Below are 12,500 nucleotides of genomic sequence, written 5' to 3'. Positions count from 1 at the left end.
CTCCAAGACATCAATTGTTGCTGGTTTATCAGCATAAGCCAGTGACTTCACATAGCCCCAGAGGAAATAATACAGAGGTGCCAAATCACATGACCTTGGAGGCCAACTGAATGGTCCATTTTTTGAAACTAATTTATCTCCAAATTTTTATTTCAATAAGTCGATGCGGTCGGTGTATAAAATGTAGCGCCATCCTGTTGACATTTTGTTTATATCTATGTCATCTATACTCTCAAACAAAAAATTATTGATCATGGTGCAATATCGATCTCCATTGACCATAATGCGAGCTCCAGTCTCATTTTTGAATAAATAAGGTTGATGATGCCACCAGCGTGTAAACCGAACCAAACGGTGCATTTTTCTGGATGTAATGGAGTCTATAGGGTCTATTGTAGATTAGTCTCACTCCATATGTGGCAATTTTGCTTACTAACAAAACCATTAAACCAAAAATGAGCCTCATTGCTGAACACAATTTGGCAATAAAACAACGGGTCAGTTACTAACTGCTATAGAGCCCAATTGGCAAAGGAATAACGCATATAATGGTCTTGCGGCTTTAATTTTTGCACCAACTGGATCTAATGCAGGTTTAGACCAAGATTTTTGCTCAAAATTTTTCATGTCATGGACGGACAGAGCCCCAATTCCTGCGACTGATGACAAATTGATAAATTTGGATCCTCTTCCACACTTTTGTTTACAGCAGTGATACTCTCTTCAGTATGTACATTCCTTCAACGAGTTGATGTTATTGAATCCTCTATTCATGATTATTTGTTAGAGAATACTGAAACAATAATACAAAATTTTTTATAAAAATTTAATTTTTAATATTAAAAATTTACAATTTAAAGTTCTATCGGGCTTAAAAAATACCCTTTATATATAATAAATATATACATTTATGTATTTACAAAAATGTTCCAAAGATTTCTTAGATTTCTTGTAAATTTATAGTTTATGTAGCATGTTTTTATCATGCAAAATGGGTTTGGGTAATACTTTTTTTTAAATTCCAGTTGAACTTTATCATATTACCTGCTTAATTGTACCCTGGTTAAGTCGAACCATTCACTAACTTGTTTATTTTTTTAGGGTCCATTTGACAAAAAACTTTGCTTAACTAGAACTTTTACTTTGAATTGCATTAAACTCCATGTAATAAATATCAAAACTTGTAATACTTCAATGAAAATTCCAAACTTAAATGTTAAAAAATTAAATATCTAGCATAATATTTACAAATATCTAGTGTAGTGTTGATAAATATCTAGAGCAATATTTATAAACATCTTATAAATAGATATCTAGCGTAAAAAGTTTATCAAGCTAAAACTTCACTTAAAGCTTCGATTTTGTACAGGTTTGATCACATTCTATTAATCAATGACTTTTATATTTAAAATTCAAAAACATCAAAACGTTGGAATATGAAATATTTTGTCAAATATAAGTTAATATAGAAAAATAGTTTCACTGGTGTCTCGGAATCAGTTAAGCTTGTATTAAAGTCTATTTATTAAAAAAGTTAAAGCTAAACATAACTAAAAAAGAAATAGTTTCAATAAACAATATGTATAACATTTCTTATATAACTTTGAATTGCAACTTTTAGAAGTGTGCTGTCAAGCAACAATAGAAAAATGTTACATCACTAGTTTCACAAATGCATTTCTCAAAATATTTGTCAGTATATAAGCTATTTATATATTAAATTTGTATTTTATATTATATAATTATACTAATATTTATTATATTAGTAAAATTCTATTATATATTTATTAGGTATATAATCAAGTATAAAAAATATTATTCACTTGATAATATTAAAATGGCGCATTCAGTTTAAATTAGAAAGCAGTTTTTTATTTTGTACAAACAATGAATGAAAAGTTAAGAAGTCATTACTGTTAACAGATAGAATGTAATGTTTAATATTTTCAAAATGTTTCGTCCCAATGATAATAGTAAATTTTAATTAAAAAAATAAAACTTGATTGAATTTTGAAAAATCAAAAGTTTTAATTCATAAGATTTTGTAAAAGATTCATTTACTTTATTGTTTTTAATTTTTCTCACATCGTTTGTAAATAAAAAAAAATATTCTTAATCTTTTTTTTTTTAACTATTATTTATTTTAAATTAAATTAAAAAAAAAAATCTGTTATTTGAAATGTCCGCAATCAAGCATCTTAATTCAACTCTGAAAAGGAAACAAAGTTATGTAGTAATCTTTTAGTAACTGGGGATATCAAAGCTGTAGTAACATAATTTTTCTGGTAGATAGACAAATGCATTAACTAAAAAAACAAAGCTTTTTTGACAGATTTCCCAGACTTCACATGAAAAAAATTCAAACAAAAAATTGTCCACCCTTTTCCTTGTACAAACTGGTATGCTTTTGATTGAATCTTTTCCCATACTTGCGTATGCAAGTATAGGGAGGGATTCACTCAAAAGTGATAATATAGATGATAGTAATATAGTATATATATAAGTGTTAATATAGATGACTTTTTTTCAACCCCATGCTCCTGTACTGTAGTTTGATGAGCTTTTACCTAAAAAGCACAAAATAAACTATTATTTGCATCTCTTTTGAAAAAAGTTAACCTTGCCATTGAAAAATCAATTTTGACATAAGTACTACTATGTATTCAAATGTATTAAGAATGTCATAGTCATGTAATACAATAAATTTTTAATCCAACAATGACTCAGACCGTTGACCTTGCTCTTGGTCTTGCTTGTTGCATAGAAGGAAAAGAAGGTGCAATTTGTTTTTATTTTTGCATGATGAATACATTTCCGTCATTACTTTGATTGCGCGCTCTGCATATCTATAGTATGGATGGCTTTTGCTTCCAGTGACTTTTCAAAGAGCTTAAAGCTCTGTATGGATTCAGTACTTCAGCCAAGTTATTAAAGTCATTTTCGTTGTACAGTTGGTCTGTAAACCAATGGTCTGCCCAGCCATATGATACAAATCGACAGATTTGTATCTTATGGCTGGGCACACTCTCTGCAGAACTGTCCTTGTTAAAGGAATGAAAATGAAGGCCAGGATCGCTAGTATAGCTCTGGAATTCCACCTCACATTGCTGATGTTGGGTAATTTCTGAAACCTGATCAATGGAAAATGTCCCTTTTCATAAAAAAACACTCGAGTGAGATTAAATAAAATTTTCATATCATCTCTCCAGCCTGATGTTTTGAGAATTACTTCTACTCCATTATCAAATTGTGTTTTCAGTTGTTTGTACTCTTTCAACTTAACTGTTTTAATAAATCTTTTACAAATATTTGTGGTATGCAAAGCAACCTTTCATCAGTTGAATCTTATCTCTTGCAAAATTCACCAGACTTGCTTGCTTTTAATGAGACCAATTTAAATTCCGCTATTCCTTCTTCAGATTTCAGTGTTGATGGGTACTATCTTTTGATTTGCAAAGACTCCAATAGTCAAATGCTTTGCTTGGGAGTATACATACTCATCAATTTATCTATTTGTTGTGAAATCAAGTTTGAAACTTTTGACCATTCTTTAATTTGCTTCTGTTTAGCACCTCTTCACTCTATCAACTTTCTCTTAGTTCTTTATCATTTTTCTTCTTCTCAAGACTTCACGCTTTTAGATGTAATTTCTGATCAAATTGACCATGCTCTCTGCCAATATTGTTGTTATTGGTGACTTAAATGCTCATCATACTGAATTGGCTTTAAAGCCACTGACCCTGCCGGCACTAAAGCCTATAACTTCTGCATTTCTCTTACTTAGATAGTTAACTTTGTGACTCGTTTTCTTGACAGCCCTAATCATTTACCTTCACTCCTTGATGTATGACTTGTCTCTGATCCTAGCTTGTATTCAGTTTCTACTTTTTCTCCCTTAGGTGGTTCTGACTAAGCAATGATTTCTTTAAATCTTTTACCATGTACTTCTTTTTCGGACTCACCCTATAATTGGACTACTAACTACTACCCTAAAGCTGACTGGAACTCTATTCATGATTTTCTTCATGACAGTCTTTGGGTTGATGTCTTTTCTCTCTCAGCTGATAAATGGGCCTCCAACATGACCATTATTCTCAGTTTACTAAATCTCGAATCTTATAACAGAAGTTAGGCTCTAGAGACTTGGAAAATCATCAGCAGCGTCATTAACAAGGATAGGCCTAACATTCCATCTCTCATTCATGGGACTGATCTTGTTACCTCTCCCATGAATAAGGCAGAACTATTTGCAAAGAACTTCTCTTCTAATTCAACTCATAATTTGAGTTTGAAAAGGATCTCACTTCTGCTACAGCATGGGGCTCACAGTGGCTGGTGAACTTCAATACAGATAAAACTCAATTTTTTGTTAGCCAATCATTATCGCAATAATTTAGATCTTCCTATATTTATGAACGGTGATGTACTCAATGAGTCATCTACCCTTCATCTTCTAGGATTAACTCTTACTTCCAATCTTTCTTGGAAACCATATATCAAATCCATTGCAAAATTAGCATCTGCTAAGGTTGCATCTCTTTATCGAACTTGACACTTTCTTAATTTGGATTCTATTCTCTATCTCTATAAATCTCAAATCCGGCCTTGTATGAAATACTGTTGCCACATCTGAGGCAGATCTTCTAATGATGCCCTTTCTCTTTTAGACAAGGTGCAAAAATGCATTGTAAACATAGTTGGATCTGCTCTTGCAGCCAACCTCCAACCATTATCACATCATTTTAATGTTGCTTCTCTTTCTCTTTTCTACAAATACTATAATGGGCACTGCTCTAAAGAACAAGCATCTCTTGTGTCATCTACTAAAATTTATTCTCGTGTTACTCGTCATTCAAATAATTCTCATCCTTTTTCTATGACTGTTCCTATGTGCTCCAAAAACTCTTATTTGTCTAGTTTTTTTCCTCGAACATCAGTTCTTTGGAATTTGCTTCCTTCATCTTGCTTTCTTGATTCATATAATTTGCAATCCTTTAAGTTGTCCGTCAATCGTTATCTTGCTCTACAATCTTCATCTTTTCTTTTCCAGCAACTTCCAACTTTAATTAGTGGTTGCTTGTAGCCTTGTTAGAAGCAAAGATGTTCTTAAACATCTTTGCTTCTAACAAGGCTACTCTTCCTTTCATTCCAATTAAACAGGTTAACCCATTGTTAGACATTCAAATCACTCCAGCTTCTGTAGCTAAAGTCATATTTCAATTAAACACTTCTGCAGCTTGTGGTCCAGACAACAATCTTGTCATAGTCTTACAAAATTGTTCTCCAGAACTCTCTTGTCATAGTCTTACTTAAATTGTTCTCCATTTCTCTCTAAACTATTTAATAAGTGCTTGACTGAGTTTTGTTTTCCTGCCTGCTGGAAAATGGCATCTGTTGTTTCAAAAACATTTGCTAAGGTTGCTTCTCTTTTTTATGCTTGCCATATTCTTACTCCTGATTCTAATTTCTACTTCTACAAACCTCTTATTCGTCCCTGTACAGAATACTGTTGTGATATTTGGACTGGTTCTTCTAATAATGCTCTTTCTCTTCTAGACAAGGTCTAGAAGAGAAAGAGAATCATTAGAAAGAGCATCAGAACCTGATGAAGTTTGTGAAGATTTCAACCCTGATGCTTTAACTATCTCTATGACTATGTCCAATAAAGTTGGAGAACCTCCAACAATACTCAAAATTAATTGTATAACTTCATTTCAAATTTAAATAGATAATGAACCAGTTATTTTAAATAAATCAAATGATTTATCAGAAGATTTTTTACAAGAAACACCTAATTTATTGGATTGTGGAAAGCAGCCAATTGTTCGATCTAGCAACATTTAATTAAACTTGGTCCTTTCCAAATTACAAAGAAAAATTACTCTGAAGATAGAAGTGGTTGACATTTTTCTAGCATTTATCACAATAGAAAACTTGCAAATGGAGAAACCTTTTGCTGTAGATTGTTGGTTTATTCAGATTCTAAAAACTTTGATTATTGAACCCATCAAATGCTAAGTTTGACTTTGAATAATAATTCAAAGTCAAACTTAGTCTCTGATGGGTTCAATAAATGGAGACATTTAACTGAAACATTGGGAATTCATAAAAATAGCATCTCCCATATGAAATGTTATCATCAGAGGGTGGAAATAAGATTAAAAAACTGGAAAAACTATAGATAATGAAGAATTTAAAATTATAGAAAAAGATAGTTTGCGATGACAAAATGCTTTTCTTCGGTTGATGAATATCACTCTTTACCTAGCTGAAAACAATATGGTTTTTTGAGGGAGTTCAAATAAGTTGTTTACACCTCAAAATGACAAGTTCTTAGGACTTGCAAAATTTGATCCTGTGATGCAAAACATTTAGCACTTGCAATAAAAGGTGGCACTTCAGATCAATACTGCGGGAAAAATATTCAAAATGAGTTAATAGATTTAATGTCTCAAAGGTTAATAATGAAATAATAACACGAGTCTTGAAAGTCATTTATTATTCAATTATTGCTGATTGTACACCTGATATCTCTAGAAAAGAACAAATTTCTCTTAAAATTCGAATTGTTGACTTGTCATTAGACATTAGAGTGGAAATTAAAGAGTACTTTTTAGGATTCTTTTCTGTTTCTGATTCTACAGGCTTAGGACTTACTGAAGTTTTATTCGAGTTGCTACCTAAGCATAGACTTGAAATCTGTAACTGCAGAAGTCGAAGGTATGATAATAGATAAAATAAGAAAGGTATGATTAATGGAGTACAAAAAAGGATTTTAAATCTTAATCCTTTAGCATTATATGTTCCCTGCAGCAACCATAGTTTAAACTTGGTAATAAGTGACTCTGCACGGTCTTCAGTAAAATCTATAACTAATTTGTATTCTCAAGAGATTGTTCAATCTATTCTCAGCTTCAGTGAGCTGATGGAAAATTTTAATTGATCACATTAAAATATTGAATTTAAAGAAACTCTGTGACACACGGTGGGAAGCAAAAATAAGTAGAAGGATATGATCCTGAAACTGCACATGAAGCGATAACTCTATGCGATAACGCAGAGCAATTGAAAGACTTTAGCTTTCTTGTCTCTTTAATTGTCTGGTATGGCATTCTTTTTCAAGTTAATATTGTTAGGAAAACTCTTCAAGAGAAAGACATGGATACCACTCAATGTGCAAAATTAGTGAAAAGCTGTTGTTCATTTTTAGAAAACTACAGAAAATGTGGTTTTAAAGATCCAATTATAAAAGCAAAGGATTTGGCCATAGAATTACAAGTAGAGCCTGTTTTTAAACCACCTAAAAGAATATTATGAGTGAAACGCCATTTTGAAAAACCAGCTAAAGATGGGATTTATTTATTTTCTCTTAAAAAAAATTATAAATTGATTTTTTCAATCCTCTTTTAGACATATCTCTAATTTCAATGAGAGAAAGATTTATGCAGTTGTAGAATTATTCAGAAATTTGGGGTTTTTTGTATACTGTTGTTTTTGTATAATTGATAGTTTGCAAAAAAGAGAAGAAATTCTAAATTCAAGTTTAGCTCTTCAAAGTAAACTTACCATAAATCTAAAATTGGACATAAATGGTATTCTTTTTTGCGATGAACTGATGAGCATTAAACCTTTTCTTTCTGAAATGGTCAAGGATAAAATAATTTCTATTATTGTTTTAAACTTTATAAAACAGAATAAAATGCAAGACTTGTATCCAAACACATGGATTGCAATACAAATTTTGCTAAAAATACCTGTCACTATAGCGAGTGACAAAAGAAGCCTTTCCAAAATGAAACTAATAAAAGCCTATCTGCGGTCAGCAATGATTCAGGATAGACTTTCAAGTTTAGGAATTTTATCGATCAAAAATGATATTGCTGAAAATAATGATTTTTCTACACTAATCAAAGATTTTAGTGATAAAAAGCTTGAAAAAATAATTTAAAAAATTAAATGTATTTTGTATAAAACATAAACAAAAAAAGTTTCTTTTTATGTAGCATTTCATTGCAAAGTATTATTTTTGAATTCGATTTGTTATTATTTTCCGTGTAATTTACCAGCAAGTTTAAAAATTGTCAGGGGCGGCAGGAAAAATTTCACACGAGGGCCGAAAGAAGGCTAAGTCCAGCACTGTATATATATATATATATAACGTCTGTTAACTATTGTTAACTATTCTATAACCGAAAGTGGTCCTAAATCAGCGGCTTTTCGAACTTTAGTTTTGACTGAATCTATTAGGTTGAAAAAGTAGTCTGGATCAAACTCTTTCAACTTTAATCGAATTCTATTCTTAAGGTGGTCAAGATTTTTCGCAGTAAATCCATTTCCATAAACTTTTGCTTTTAAATGTGCCCAAAAATTTTCAATTGGCCTTAACTGCGGTACATTTGGGGGGTTATCTTTAGTGTTGACAAAGCTAATACCTAAAGTGTTGTAAGTTTCTAATGTGTGTTTTGCATAATGACATCTCGCTCCATCAGGCCAAAATAAAATTTTCATGTTTTGATGCTTGGAATTTATAAATGGAAGAAGTCTTTTTGTAATACATTCTTTAGAATAAGTTTTTGCATCCAGTGCACAGTTTTTTACAGCAAAATAAGGCAATGAATGACCAAAACGACTGATTGCAATCCAAACAAGAACTTTCTCGTCAAACTTTTTTTTGAAGTTGAACTTAATGTTAGGATCAGTTTGAGAACTATCCTTTGTATAGTAGCCAGAGTTTTGTGAACAATTTGCACCATTTACACAGAAATAAGATTCATCATCCATGATGATTTCAAACTCATTTGATGGCTTGAAAAAAGTTTTTGAAAGTTTTAATATGTTTTTCTTTTGTTTAATTTCTTGCTTTTCTGTTGTTTTTGGTGCATTTTTTCTTTTGGTATACTTTAGTCCATGCATACTTAATAATCTATTTACGTATGAAACGCTTATCTTATATTTTAGTGCCAATTTTCTTTGCGAAATCCTGATTCTCTCTTCTGCTCTTGCAATCATGGACTCTCTCTTTTCTGGTGTAATTTTAAAAGGTTTTCTGCCGCAACCGATTTTTCTATTCATTGGCAAATTATTTTCAGATCTTTTAATTATGTCATAAGTTGTAGATTTAGCGATTCCCATTTTCTTAAAATGATCCACTGTAAATTTCTTTCCACTGTTTATGTTTTGTTTATAAAAATTTCCAATCACATTTCTAACATCGTTCTCTTTTAGATGCTCCATGTTTATTTGAATTAATTATTTAAACTCAATTTTGCCACAAAATGAAACTGTTGTTGTTGACCGATTAAATTTAAAAATTTCGAATCGAAAATTCAAAATTTAGAACAATTTGTGTACATTTGAAATCAGTCCGGATTTTTTGTGAACAGACGTTATATATATATATATATATATATATATATATATATATATATATATATATATATATATATATATATATATATATATATATATATATATAGAATAGCATTTATATATATATATATATATATATATATATATATATATATATATATATATATATATATATATATATATATATATATATATAGAATAGCATTTATATATATAGATATATATATATATATATATATATATATATATATATATATATCCATATATATATATATATGTATATATATATATATATATACATATATATATATATTAGGCCTGTACCGGATTCAATTTTTCCAAATCTGGCCGGAACCGGAGCCGGATTTCGAAAGCAAATTACAGGAGCCGAAATCCTTTAAATCAAACAATGTTTGAAATGGTAAACAATGTTGACCATTTTCAATACCAAGTGACAACTTTTTTTTGTTAAACTTCATTTTTTTTATTAAAAAAAAAGGAAAAATTTTCAAACAATATAAATAAAACAATATAACAGAACAATATAACAGAACAAAATAATTGATAAACGATTTTTTTCTATTTACTAAATTAATCTATATGCATAAGACTAAATAGTATTTAGTCTTTGATCAGTTTCGAATTGTACTTAAGAAATATTAGACGAGCTGCATTATGTAGATGGAGTGAGCTGCGGTGATCATTGAGGACCGCCCCAGCAGCACTGAACAAACGTTCTGATGGTACACTTGTCGACGGTGCACCCAAATAAATGCGAGCTACTGTTGCCGAGCAGGCAATCTCTGCATATTTTTACTCCACCACTGTAGTGGATCAGCGAGTCTATTTATTTCTGGTTCTGCCAGATACTGGCTTAGCTGAGTTTCAATGCTTGTTGGCAATTTTTGTTCAGGTGCTGACATAGATTGAACAATTTCATCAATACATCGCCAGAGTAATGATGATGATGTTGAAGAATTATCCAGCCGGATTTTTTTTGCTGGAACTTCTTCAATTTTGTTAATCTGCTGCTTAGCATGCTCAGATTGACTTTCATCTTGCATCGATACCCTCTGCACTGTAACTTTATTAAATGCAAGCAGAACCGCTGCCTTTGCAGCTGTCAGTGTTGCCAGTGATGAAAAGAATTTAGTTTTAAATCGTGGATCAACCAACGTCGCCACTGTATAAAGAGGTTTCTCCTCAATGCCTTTAAAACGCTCATCCAATGACTTAAGTAGTGTTGACTTCATAGTCTTTACACCTGCGTCATTGCCTTCATTTTTCAACAGGTTCCGCAGAGCTGTTACAATAGGGATAACCAGTGATATATGTGCTGTTTTATAGCTAACTTCACGATTAGCCTCTTCAAACGGAGCCAGCACACAAACTACATTCTCCGCCACAGACCATTGATATGCAGTTGGGCAATAAGTTCCATCAACTTCTGAGTTCAACAGTAGACAGTTAATGCACGACGCAGTTCACATAGTCGGCGCAGCATGTAAAACGTTGAATTCCACCTTGTACTCACATCTTGTATCAGCTGGTGGTCTGGTAAACAAAGTTCAGCCTGCAGCTCCTTGAACCGACCAGTTGCAGACGAAGAATGCCTAAAATGACTAACTAATTTCTTAGCAATACTTATTATATCTGATACTGCCCGCTGGTTGAGCAAGCCATCATGTACACATAACTGAATAGTATGTGCAAAGCACCCAAGGCTATCTATGTTGGCATCATGTAAACATTTCGATATGTTTGCCGCATTATCGCGAAGTACGACATGACAGTGTCCAACGTCAATGTTCCATTTGTCAAGCATCTGCTGAAAGGCAGTCATCAGTGCAGGGGCAGTATGATGTCCAATGAATGGCTTACAATCCAACACAAAGCTCATGTTTTCAAAGTGCTCTGTTAGCCAGTGGGCAGTTAAACCCATGAATGATTGCATAGTATTGCCTGATGTCCATGTATCAGTGGTAAATGACAGAAATGGATCAGTGGTAAATGACAGAAATGGAGTTGCTGGATCTAGTATTACCAGTAGTTGAGCACACACTTCATCGTTTATTTCAGGAAATAATCGCTCTGAAAAATATTTCCGTGATGGAACAGTGCACCGCCTCTCTAAAACTCTCATCAGTTGAACGAAGCCTGTCTTCTGAACAACCTGAATCGGTTCCATATCAGTTATAATCATCTTAGCAATGGCACGATGAATTCTAATTGATGAGCTGTTGTTGATATCCCATATTTTCATGCGTGCAACTTGTTCTGGAATTGTGTACTGAACCATGGCTTTACTGGTTGCGGCAGTTGCACCAGGCTTAGCATTTGACAGTGCTACAGTTTCAGCTTTCTTCTGTGAGTCAGCAATTTTTATTTGCATTTTGTTGTATTCTTTAGGATGTTTTGAACGAAGATGTGTTTGAACGAAGTTGAAAACTTTTTAAGTTCACCAGCTTTACCACGTGACAAGATGGGATACACAGCAAGCACTGGCATTTTGAGCTGTCGCTATCCTTTAATTTGAAGAATTCCCAAACTGGACTGCTTTTATCATTTTTTCCTTTGCCTGCCATATAGTTAAAAAAAGTTAAAACAAATCTTATGATGACTATACAATTTTTGCAAAGTAGTTGAATGTAATATCTCAACATAAATATAGCTAAATGTTAGAAAATTATTTATATTATATTCTTAATTATGTTTGAAATAAACAACTTTAAAAATTTGATATTTTGAATAAGCGTGAATGATTTGATTAATAAGCGAAAATAAAGTAACAAATTACTTCTAAAGATTGTTTATAATAAATAAATTTTATTTAAATTATCAAAGAAAATATTATATTATGTTAATAAGGTAGTTTTATCAATTAAATACTTTAAATAATTTAATTTTTAATTATGTATTTTTATAAATTTAAATCTTTCAGAAATATTTCAACGACTAATTTTTTCGAATTTTGAATTTTTTTTGCTTTGAAGTTACTAATTTTAATTGTCGCAATGAATGGAATCCCTAACTTCAAAGGGGAAAAGGAATTGTAAAGAAATGTAAATACAGATACCTTTACAAACATGGAGTACATAAAATATAGAACTACAAAGACCATTGATTTGTAT

At 31.5% G+C, this 12,500-nt stretch overlaps 1 protein-coding gene across 2 annotated transcripts in view; it reads right to left on the bottom strand.

Annotated features, from left to right (window-relative positions):
• LOC101235649 (serine/threonine-protein phosphatase 6 regulatory ankyrin repeat subunit A) overlaps positions 1-12,500 on the bottom strand; it is a 133,213-nt gene that overhangs the window by 71,553 nt on the left and 49,160 nt on the right. The window lies entirely within an intron of this gene.

The sequence above is a fragment of the Hydra vulgaris genome, chromosome 12 (assembly GCF_038396675.1).
Source record: "Hydra vulgaris chromosome 12, alternate assembly HydraT2T_AEP".
Taxonomy (NCBI): domain Eukaryota; kingdom Metazoa; phylum Cnidaria; class Hydrozoa; order Anthoathecata; family Hydridae; genus Hydra; species Hydra vulgaris.
Note: the sequence above shows the minus strand (reverse complement) of the source record. Positions and strands in the feature narration are given on the sequence as shown.